This window comes from Rattus rattus, chromosome 4 (genome assembly GCF_011064425.1).
Source record: "Rattus rattus isolate New Zealand chromosome 4, Rrattus_CSIRO_v1, whole genome shotgun sequence".
In the NCBI taxonomy this organism is placed as follows: domain Eukaryota; kingdom Metazoa; phylum Chordata; class Mammalia; order Rodentia; family Muridae; genus Rattus; species Rattus rattus.
In genome coordinates, this window is record NC_046157.1 from 17,477,662 (window position 1) to 17,488,200 (window position 10,539).

Genomic DNA, 10,539 nt, shown 5'->3' on the forward strand with positions numbered 1-10,539 from the left:
TCCTGTTGACCTTAGATACTCCAGCACACGGTAGTACTATTAAGTCATAGTTAATCAAAAAAGATACTTTAGAATAGGTTCTAAAATTATTGCCTAAAACTTTTTTTTAATACATCGCATGGTGCCTAAAGGCAGTACCTCCCTATGGTGACCTTGGATTTCCCATTGGCGACTGTTGATGGATGTTGATGGATGAACTTTTTGGTTATTTCCTGTCTTTCAGACGCTGATGGTTGACTGGAGAGCAATGGTCTGCCCTAAGAGAACCTCTTGAACCTGTCTGTGGGACAAGGGTGGGGAGATGCCCTGCCTCAGGCCTGGAGGACCCACAACTGCCTGCGGCTCCCAGTGGACAGTGAGACCCAGGCAGCAGGAGGCTGGGAGCCTCACCTTGCCCACCTCGCTCACCCACCCAGCGCTGTTCTGCACACCTTGGTTCAGCCCTCAGTGCCCCAACCAAGAGGTGGGAAGTTCCAAGCCTTGTGAAGGCAAGACAGGAAGCTGCCTGGCAGGCCCTGTGTGTGACCTGCCCTTGGCCCCAGACCAAGGCTGGGCTGGTGGCTAGAGTGTGCCCCAGGCTTTCCCTGGGGGATTAGACTGAGAGGAAGCCAGGCTTGACTTGGACAAGAAGGATGTGTTGGCCACACAGAAGGGTGGGCCAGCACCCAACAGGCCCTCCTCAGGACCAGGCCCCTTTCCAGGGAACCCCTGTAGGAATGTGGAGTGTTGGACAGAATGTGACCTGTGGCATCACTGTGAACTCGGGCTTGGCTGGTCTTAGATCTTGTAGCTGTAAACAGCCTGAAGTGGTTCAGAAACAGAAGAGGCGCCAGGATCTTCTCTGGCAGGGACCAGGGCCCCAGGCCCCGGGTGTGGAGGGAGACCCCAGTGGCACCAGTACTTTTCCTGTTTGATGCCTGTTCTTCCCCTGTGTCTATTTGATGTGTTCCCATCGCCTCTGTTGCCAAAGCTGCTGTCCCAGCCATGGATATCTGCTTCTTCCAGAGAAATAAAGTCTGTTTCTATTTTACGTCACTTCCTGTGCCTGCCTGATCCTTGGCTGTGCCCTCCACTCTCAGGGTACCACCGCTCAGAGAGAGCAGCCGTCTGTCACCACCTATATGCAGAGTAAGGAAGTGCAGACCGGGACAGCCTATGCCTGTACCCTTACAGAGCTGGCTCAACTTGCTTCATCTGGTCTGGGACTGTCACAGTCTCTGCCAGCTTCTGTAGAGTAGGACACACTTCAGGAGACCGCCTAGTAGCTCAGTCAGTTGGAGCTAGACCAGAAGCAGATCTCACCCAAGACTTCAGTAGCTACAGTCATTTGTATTTTGTTTCTCTGAATAATGTATTTACATGGTTGTGAATTCAGAAGGTACAGGAGAGTACACAGCATGGCATCCACCTCAGCTGCCTGCCCCCTCCCTCATCCTCTCTGCCTTTTGTTCCTGTGTGTCCCCTTTTAAAAAAAAAAAAAAAAAAAAACTAAAGCATTTTTGGAAACTTTCATAGAATTTTGGTTTGGCTCTTTGCCGTCCTTAGCAGTTACAGCCACTGTGGCAGTAATCTGGGTGTGGCTGTTCTCCCTGGCAAGACTGGTGAGGCATTGTGGGTATTGAGCTCCGGGGCCGTAATGGAGACTGTGAGAGTTGGTCAGCATGTGGTAAGCAGTGCCCTGGCCCCTCCCAGACTTTCCTGGTGGCAACTCATGGTGGGAGTTTTTCGTTTGCATGTCTCTCGTGAGTACGTAGACTGCCAAAGGGAAAGTTGTGGGGCTCAGTGGTTGAAACTATTTACTGCTCTTGACACCTACGTAGCAGCTCACGACCATCTGTAATTCCATTTGTTCTGACACCTGACTTCTGTGACCGCCACACACATGCAGTGCCCATACATATGTGCAAGCAAAATATCCATACGCATAATCGTATTTTTTTTTTTAAGTAATTTGAGCTGGATGAGACATTGCAGTGGTAGCAATGCCCTCTGCACAAGCATGGAACCTGGATTCGAACCCTCGGCACCAGTGTAAAGTAAGTGAATAAGAAGCAGGCTAAAGGCAGAGGTGCCCATGCCTGTCTAATCTCAGCACTCAGGGAGCGGAGGCAGGAGGTCCCACATCAGCCTGGGCTGGGCTTCATCATGACAGCCTGTCTGAAAGACAAACAAAAGGGGCCAGTTAGATGACTCAGTAGTTACAGCGTTTACTGTGCAGGCCTGATAACCTGAGTTCGAGTCCTGGAATCCACAGTGGAAGGAGAGAACTGACTCCCAAAATTGTCCTCTGACTTCACATGTGCCTAGACACACACACACACACACACACACACACACACACACACACACACACACACCAGAAAACCAGTCAAGTCACTCATGTTCCCTTTCTGTATGAATTACTTATTAATATCCTTGGTTCTTTTTTTTTATTTTTTCTTTTCTCTTTTTTGGAGCTGGGGACCGAACCCAGGCCCCAGGGCCTTGTGCTTGCTAGGTAAGCGCTCTACCACTGAGCTAAATCCCCAACCCCCTTGGTTCTTTTTAAATGTAAGATTATTAATCAGTTTCTTGGAAGTTTTAGGAAGCTTCTAGATCCAGGAAGCCTCCCGGAGCTGGGGACGAACCCAGGGCCTTGCGCTTCCTAGGCAAGCTCTACCAGCTGAGCTAAATCCCCAACCCCTCAGGAAGCCCTTTTGAATCCCACAGATGTTATAAGCTTTAGAAAGAGAGATAAATCACGGAACGCAGACAGCTGGGATCCTTAAAGCTGTTGGAGGGAGGCGTGGTGCCGCCAGTGAAGGCCGAATTCAAGGACCGCTTACACGACTAGACACTATTTAAAAACAACCCCGCAGAAACACCCAGGGCGTGCTGGGTCACTCAGGTGCTCCAGTGGGCTAGAAGCACAGAAGCTCTGAGGGATGAAGCCTTCAGAGCCAACCAAGCTGCAGTTAAAGGTTCTGGAGGCCTGTGCCCAGCCGGCATGGTCCTGCACAGTCCTGAAACAGCAGCTGCACACTTCGGGCGGATGTCTTCCCAGGCTGACTGACTGTTCTTCACCCTCTGAAGAGAGGAAATGGTGGCAAGTGGACAGTGCCCGTGCACGGGGGTGGGGGGATGTGTGAGTGTGTCTGTGTGTGATTGTCTGTGTATACAGTGTACATGTGTGGTGTGTGTATGCATGAGTGTGTCTGTATATGATGGGGTGTGTATGTGTGTGTGTGTGAGAGTGTGTGTGTGTGTGTGTGGGTGTGTGTGTGTGTGTGTGTGTGTGTGTGTGTGTGTGTGAGTGTGTGTGTGTGTGTGTGTGTGTGTGTGTGTCTGTTGTGTGTGTGTGTGTGGTGTGTGTGTGGTGTGTATGTGTGTGTGTCTGTTGTGTGGTGTGTGTGTCTGTTGTGTGTGTGTGTGTGTGTGTTTGTGTGTGTGTGTGTTGGAATCAGGAATGCAGTGCACTGTTCTTGCTTGTGTTTCCTAGACTCCAGGCCTTCCTGCTGGTTTTTGCCGGCTCAGCCTGCCAGCTCTTGCGATGTCACTGTGCATAGCAGAAGCTGATTCGGGTTTACCAAGCTGGGAATAAACTCAGGATTTGTTGGGCAATCTGTCAGCCCTGTTGACAGAACACAAGCTGAAGAGACAGTCTGTGCCCCTGGGAAAGAGTGACATCACCATCATGGCAAAATGGCAAATGCTCTGTGTCACTGTGTACCCAGGGCGGTGGCTCCCCAGAAGGACTCTGCTGCCTTGCTAGATAAGAAAAATGCCAGGAAAGTGACTAACAGGCCTGCATTCTGAATGCTGGGTTCCTTTCGTTCTGTAGATGGAGGTGGAGGAAGCTCTCCTTCCCTTGCACTTTGGAGGCAAAGGGTGTTTTTGTTTTTGTTCTTTTCTTTTTTTCGGAGCTGGGGACCGAACCCTGGGCCTTGCGCTTGCTAGGCAGGCGCTCTACCACTGAGCTAAATCCCCAACCCCGCAAAGGGTGGTTTTTTTTTTTGTTTTGTTTTTTTTTTTTTTTTTTCGGAGCTGGGGACCAAACCCAGGGCCTTGCGCTTGCTAGGCAAGCGCTCTACCACTGAGCTAAATCCCCAACCCCGCAAAGGGTGTTTTTAATCTGAAGCAGTTTAGCTTTTACGGAACTTTGAGCTTGGAGAAAGGCTCCTCTGGCTCCTGGATACAGCAATTCTCAAAAGCTGTCCGGGGGTTGCTAGCTGCCGCAGGCTCAAATGGTGAGGTTTTTCCTTAAATGTATTCCGCTTCTAAAACGTCTCTGAAGCAGGTCTGCCTGCTTTCGTAAGTAGTGGTAGTATTAGGTAGTGTCTTTGCTCCCAGGGCCTTATATTTGGATACATCAAGGATTACTTGAATGATACTTGAAGCCGACCTTCAGAACCCGAGCACTTGCACTTTTGTGTCAACAGCGCCACCTATCGGTAAATTGAGACACTACACATTTGAGTTAAATTTGAGAGCGGAGGAGGGCTAAGTATGAAGTCATTTCCTGCAAACCATTTAAGAATCTAAACCCAGGCTGGAGAGTTGGCTCAATGGTTGAGAGCACTGACTGCTCCCTCAGAGGTCATGAGTTCAAATCCCAGCAGCCACATGGTGGCTCACAATAATCTGTAATGGGATCTGGTGCCCTCTTCTGGTGTGTCTGAGAACAGCTACAGTGTACTTACTCATAGATAATAAATAAATAAAGCCTGCAGCCCCACTGACTCAGGTTGCTGAGGCAAGGAGAGTTGTTTAAATGTCCTATGTGTATCCCTGATGACTCTATCCTCCTGCATCAGCCTCCCAAGGGCCGAGATTAGGGACATGTAGGTAAGGACTTACCATTGTTATCATTTGAATTTGTTCAGTTCAATGCAAAACTCCAGCTCTACCATTAGCTCCCAATGTCCTCAGGCCCTGATGGACCCTGATTTGCTTTCTGTACCTAGGATTTTTTTTCTATTAAGCACGTTGTTATAAGTAGAGTCATGGCGTATCCATCCTCCTTTGGGTTAGTGTCTCCTTAAAGGCTGTCTTAGTGTTTCTATTGCTACTATAAAACACCAGCACTAAAAGGGATCTGTGGAGGAAAGGGTTAATCTCAGTTTACAGTTCCAATCCCAGTACCCCATGAAGGGAAGATGCAGAAGCCATGGAGAGACACTATTTCCTGACTTGCCCAGCTGCTTTTTTACACACCCCAGGCTCAGCAGCCCGGGGGAGGCAGCACTCACAGTGAACTGGGCCCACTTATGTCATTCATTAGTAAAGAAAAGGCCAGACAGGCTTGCCTACCAGCCAATTGCGTAGGGGCATTTTCTCAACTGAGGCTCTCTCTTCCCAAATGACTCTAAGATGTGTCAAATTGTCATAAAAAACTAGCTAGCACAAGCCAGGCGGGCTGGCATGCCTTTAATCCCAGCACTCAGAAGGCAGAGGCAGGTGAGTTCGAACTCTTGAGTTTGAGGCCAGCCTGGTCTACATAGAGAGTACCGGGACAGCCAGGGCTGCACAGTGAGACCACCCTTCTCAACGACTCCTCCCCCTGCTCCTCCCCACTCCGCCCCAAGGAAGCAAAAACCTACGTAATAGCTTGGGTCAGAATTCCCTTCCTTTAAAGGCTGAATTATACCCCCCCCACAAACGTATATGCTATATTTCTCTGCCATATCTCTGTGGCTGGCGAGTGCAATGCTGCCGTGGGCACGAGGGTACTAGTTTCAAGGCTTCTTCTTTCAACTCCATGGGGTATGTGCCTAGTCGCAGGATTGCTGGGCCACAGGATAATTTCACACACGTGCCTGCAGTACACAAGCATCCCTCCTCCTCCTCCTCCTCCTCCTCCCCCCCTGCCAGGCGGATTACTGTCTGCAGGTGAGTGGCATCACACTGTGGCTCTGGCTCCCCAGGAAGCAGCTATTAGTCATATCCCCACAGAAACATTGACTAAACTCTTTGCCTGTTCTTTTTTTTTTTTTTTTTTTTTTTTTTTTTTTTTTTCGGAGCTGGGGACCGAACCCAGGGCCGCCTGTTCTTTTCCTCAGACCGTTTGCTGTCCTTGTAAGCCTTGTGGACCTTCTGGCCAGGACTCTCATCTCTCTCCTTCTGTCCAGTGTGAGTGGCGGGCCCAGCTCTCTCCCACACCAGCACTTTCTGTCCACATTTTCCCTTCCGAGTGGCGTGTTACCAACCTACCCATTGTCTGCCCCTCCTCCTCGCCCTCCAGCAGGGCTTTGGCAGTGTCTGCTTTTCGTTCTCTAAAAATGCTACCTTCCCTGTCGTCTTCCTCACTGCTCCTCTAAGCTTCCGCTGCCTGTCCCACACAGGCACCATTCCCTTCGTGGTGGTCTTGTCTAGCTGTGACCTTCCTCCGGGGTGGTGGGGGTTACCCAGCTCTTCCCGGCTCATGGCAAATGAGGGGAAATCTCCATGCACGCGAATCTTGAGTTATGCCTAGTTGAGAGCTCCGATGAGGTCTGTAAGAACAGAAATGGACACCATAATCTCGGAATGAACGGATCCTCAGAGATGAGGGTGTTAGGAGAACAGCCAGCCGAGACACGGGGACACGGGGACATGCAGAAGCACCCTTGCAGTTCTAGAGAGAAGATCTGGATCTTAATCCTAGGTGCTGTGAAGGGTGTAGACTGGAGATTTTCTCTATTTGATTTCATCCCTCCTCAGTCCCCATGTCCTCCGCTGTAACTTTCTTCCTCTTTCCTCTATGGCCTAGAATAAGTCATCATATGTAAGGGATACAGCCTATGGTGGCAAATCTAGGAGCACTGAGCATCCCCTCACCAGGGGGGTCCAGGCCTCCTGACTCCACTGCACACCTCCCTCACCTCAGCGAACCTCAAACTTCAATCTGGCCAAGCCGGTGGGGGAGTGCCAGAGGACTGCCGAGGTGCGCCCCCTAGAGGAGGTAGAAAAGCATTGTCAGGCAGAACGGGGCGAACCTGAGCTTTGGGAAAGTTAGAGCTGGGCGGTCCTGGATCTCCCAGAGTGGGCGGTCTGATAATTAGGTTCGGTCTAACCACAGCCTATAGCAGAGAGTGTGCGTCTATTTTTCTTGTCTCAAGCACATCGCTCCCGTTTGGAACACTTCTCATTTCTACTTCCTTCCTCTATTAGAAGTTTTAAAATGCAAATATGTTATTATCCACGCATTCATTGATAAACTCACTAAAAATGAACCCCACCAAGTGAGCTCCCTGCTCCGGCTGTCACTTGGCACTGTGCTAGGAGTTGGGGCGGCGACCAGACACCAAGGTGGATTAAAGTAAGATGATTACTGCCCACCCCCACTCCCCCGAAATAAAAGATGGCTCCTTCCCCAAATAAAACATTTCCTTCGTTAAGAAGCTTCTAGAACAGAAAAATAGGTTCTTCAGCTTATTGCTAGTTCTGACCCTTGAATACAAACCATTGTTTATTGAACTGCTGTTTCTATCTTTGTGTGTGTGTGTGTGTGTGTGTGTGTGTGTGCGTACACTCGTGTGCTCATAAACAGCCTGTGCTATTGGTCATTTGTAGATAGTTCTTGTTTTCCTTGTTTTATTTTCAGTGCCAAACATAACTGTGTTAAATCAGCTGCTCTTTAACCAGCATCTCTCCGAGGTTAGTATGTTATCTGGCGTGCATGTCTAAAATCAACTGGTGGGAGAAGGCTCTCGGGGCAGCTCCCCATCTCTTGTCATGTTGCCCCACGTCCCTTTCCCCCACTAAAGGCCTTGACTTACAGATAGATGACTTACAGAGCCAGGGTCCCATCTTTGCTCCTTGGGTGCTAGCTCTTCTGGTCTTTAAAGTCATGGGACCATTAATCCCTCAGCCTGAAGGGGTGGGGTGGTAAGAAGGGCTGGTGTGCTGCCAGTGGCTAACTTCTGTTTCTCCCTCTCCCAGTCAGAGGCCTTTTGTGCTGCTCTACAAGCAGAGGGTATGATGTAAGAGAGGGAGAGCCAGGCTCAGAGACTGTAGTGCCAGGACAAAGCCCCCACCCAGGCCTTCAAACCTACACACCCCTTGCCAGTGAAATCGTCATTTTGACTGTTTTATTTTTTTTCCACTTCTAAATTGTCCATTTGTGGGTTTTGTTTTTGTTTGGATACAGGGTTTCTCTGGGTAGTTTTGGCTATCCTGGAACTCACTCTGCCTCCCAAGCGCTGGGATTAAAGGCGTGTGCCACCACCCAGTAGTTGTTAATTTTCCACTGGGATGGATGCTCTGGTCTGTTTTTCAGGCAGTATCAGACATTGCACCAGCCACACACACTCCGCTACTTTGAGACCACAGAACGCAGCGTCTTCGCTGTTTCTCAGTGATCATCGGCTGCTTGGAGTTTGTAATCGTCCGTGCGGTGAGCGCTGTTCCTCATAAGCGTGTAGCACAAAGAAACAGGTGTGTTTAAGGCTGTTTCAGAAGGTTTTGGGACTTCCGTCCTAATCCACAGACATGATTAATTGAATAATCTTTTTAAAGATTTACTTTATGTATATAAGTAGCTGTCTTCAGACACACCAGAAGAGGGCATTGGATCCCATTACAGATGGTTGTGAGCCACCATGTGGTTGCTGGGAATTGAACTCAGGACCTTTAGAACAGCAGTCAGTGCTCTTAACTGCTAAGCCATCTCTCCAGCCCTGAACAATTTTTTAACCACTGGACCAGCTCTCCAGCCTAACCTGAACAATTTTTAATAAAATGAAACGCAAGCGAATAATTTGAACATCAGTGCCAAAAATCAGACCCAGTAAAGACACAGCAAAGGATCCCTATCTACTGAGGAAGGACAGTGAAGACATTGAAAGTCAGGGTTTGCCTTATTACTGTTAGCATTTTAAGATTTATCTATTTTATTTTATGTGCCTGAGTGAGTGTTTTGCTGGTTTTTGTGCAGCATGGGTATCCTATGTGTGCCTGGGGAGGCCAGGAGAGGAATTCAGCTCCCTTGGAACTAGAATTATACATGCTTGTGAGCTGCCCACTAGAAGAACAGAAACCACACACACACACACACACACACACACACACACACACACACACACACACACACACACACACACACCACACACACACACACACACACACACACACACACCACACACACACACACACACACACACACCACACACACACACACACCACACCACACACCACACACCACACACACCACACACACACACACCACACACACCACACACACACACACCACAACATACACACACAAACACCACAACACACACACATACACCACACACACACACCACACACACACACACACACACACATACCCAAACCACACACCACACACACACACACCACACACACACACACAACACACACACCGGCACACACACACACACGCACACCCACACACACACACACACACACACACACACACATACACACACACACACACACACACACACACACAAACACACATACACACACACACATTTTTTTAAATAGTCACAGAATATAAAGAGTGATAAATCAAGGCACTTTCCAGGCTCATTAGCAGGAACGTCAGGTAGGCGGCTTACTGCAAAGTGAGGAGGCCTCTGAAGACTTCAGATGCTATCAGCTGTCGTTCGTGCTTAGCTTTTGGGTGGGTGGAGGATAGCGGTCTATTACTACATCACCATAAGTTCACATGATGGCCACACAGTTGCACAGATGTTAGCCAGCCAATGACTGCCTAGGAAGGAGCTAAAGACAGCCCAAGATAATTCAGCTCCAGATCTGCAATATCCCAACTCTCACACTCACTATTTAGAATTGTCAACACAGGTATGGCTGTTTTCTGGGAAGTTCCAGTTCACAGCTGCCCCACAGCAATGAGTCACTTCCCATTTAATTTTACTTCTTTTAATATTTATTTATCTGCTACGATTTTCTCTTTAAGTTCACTTCAAGAGTGTTTCTCATGGTCATTATGGCTGTTGGGTAACTGACTCACACACAGTAGTTACCTGTCAAATGTTTTCCTTGTGAGAAGCCAGATTTCTCCGGATTAATGTGCACAGGGTAGTTTTGGGTTGGGACACAGACACTGTACCTGTTGTAAACACGGTCATGCCTAACACCAAAAGAGAAGTGTTTGTGTGTTCATTGGTTTTAGTAGGTGATTGTAACTTAGGGCACACATTTCTGTGTAGGAATGTGTTCGTGTGTGTGTGTGTGTGTGTGTGTGTGTGTGTACAGGTGTGTATGCGTGCATGTGTGGGTGGATGTCAAAGGTCAATGTTCACCACCTTCTTCAGTGGCTCTCCGCTTTTGAAACAAACGAACAAAAAAATTAAACAAAAGGACAACAAAAACCAGGGTCTTTCACTGAGCCTAGAGCAGAGCTCACCCATTTGGCTAGGTTAGGTTGTGTGTGACTCAATTCCAGGGACTCTCCTATTGCGTTTATCGTTTTTTATATTTATATGTATCTGTGTTTGTGTGTGTGTGTGTGTGTGTGTGTGTGTGTGTGTGTGTGTGTGTGTGTGTGTGTACACGCTGTGGCACGAGTGTGGAGGATGGAAGTCAGCTGTCTTG

General features: G+C 48.7%; 1 long non-coding RNA gene across 1 annotated transcript; it reads right to left on the minus strand.

Annotated features, from left to right (window-relative positions):
• Positions 1-1,309: 1,309 nt before the first annotated feature.
• Positions 1,310-7,877, minus strand: LOC116898780. Its single transcript, XR_004387663.1, has 2 exons — positions 7,752-7,877; positions 1,310-2,157 (listed from the first exon to the last, which is right to left on the minus strand). It is a non-coding gene; the product is annotated as an uncharacterized LOC116898780 (long non-coding RNA).
• Positions 7,878-10,539: the final 2,662 nt, after the last annotated feature.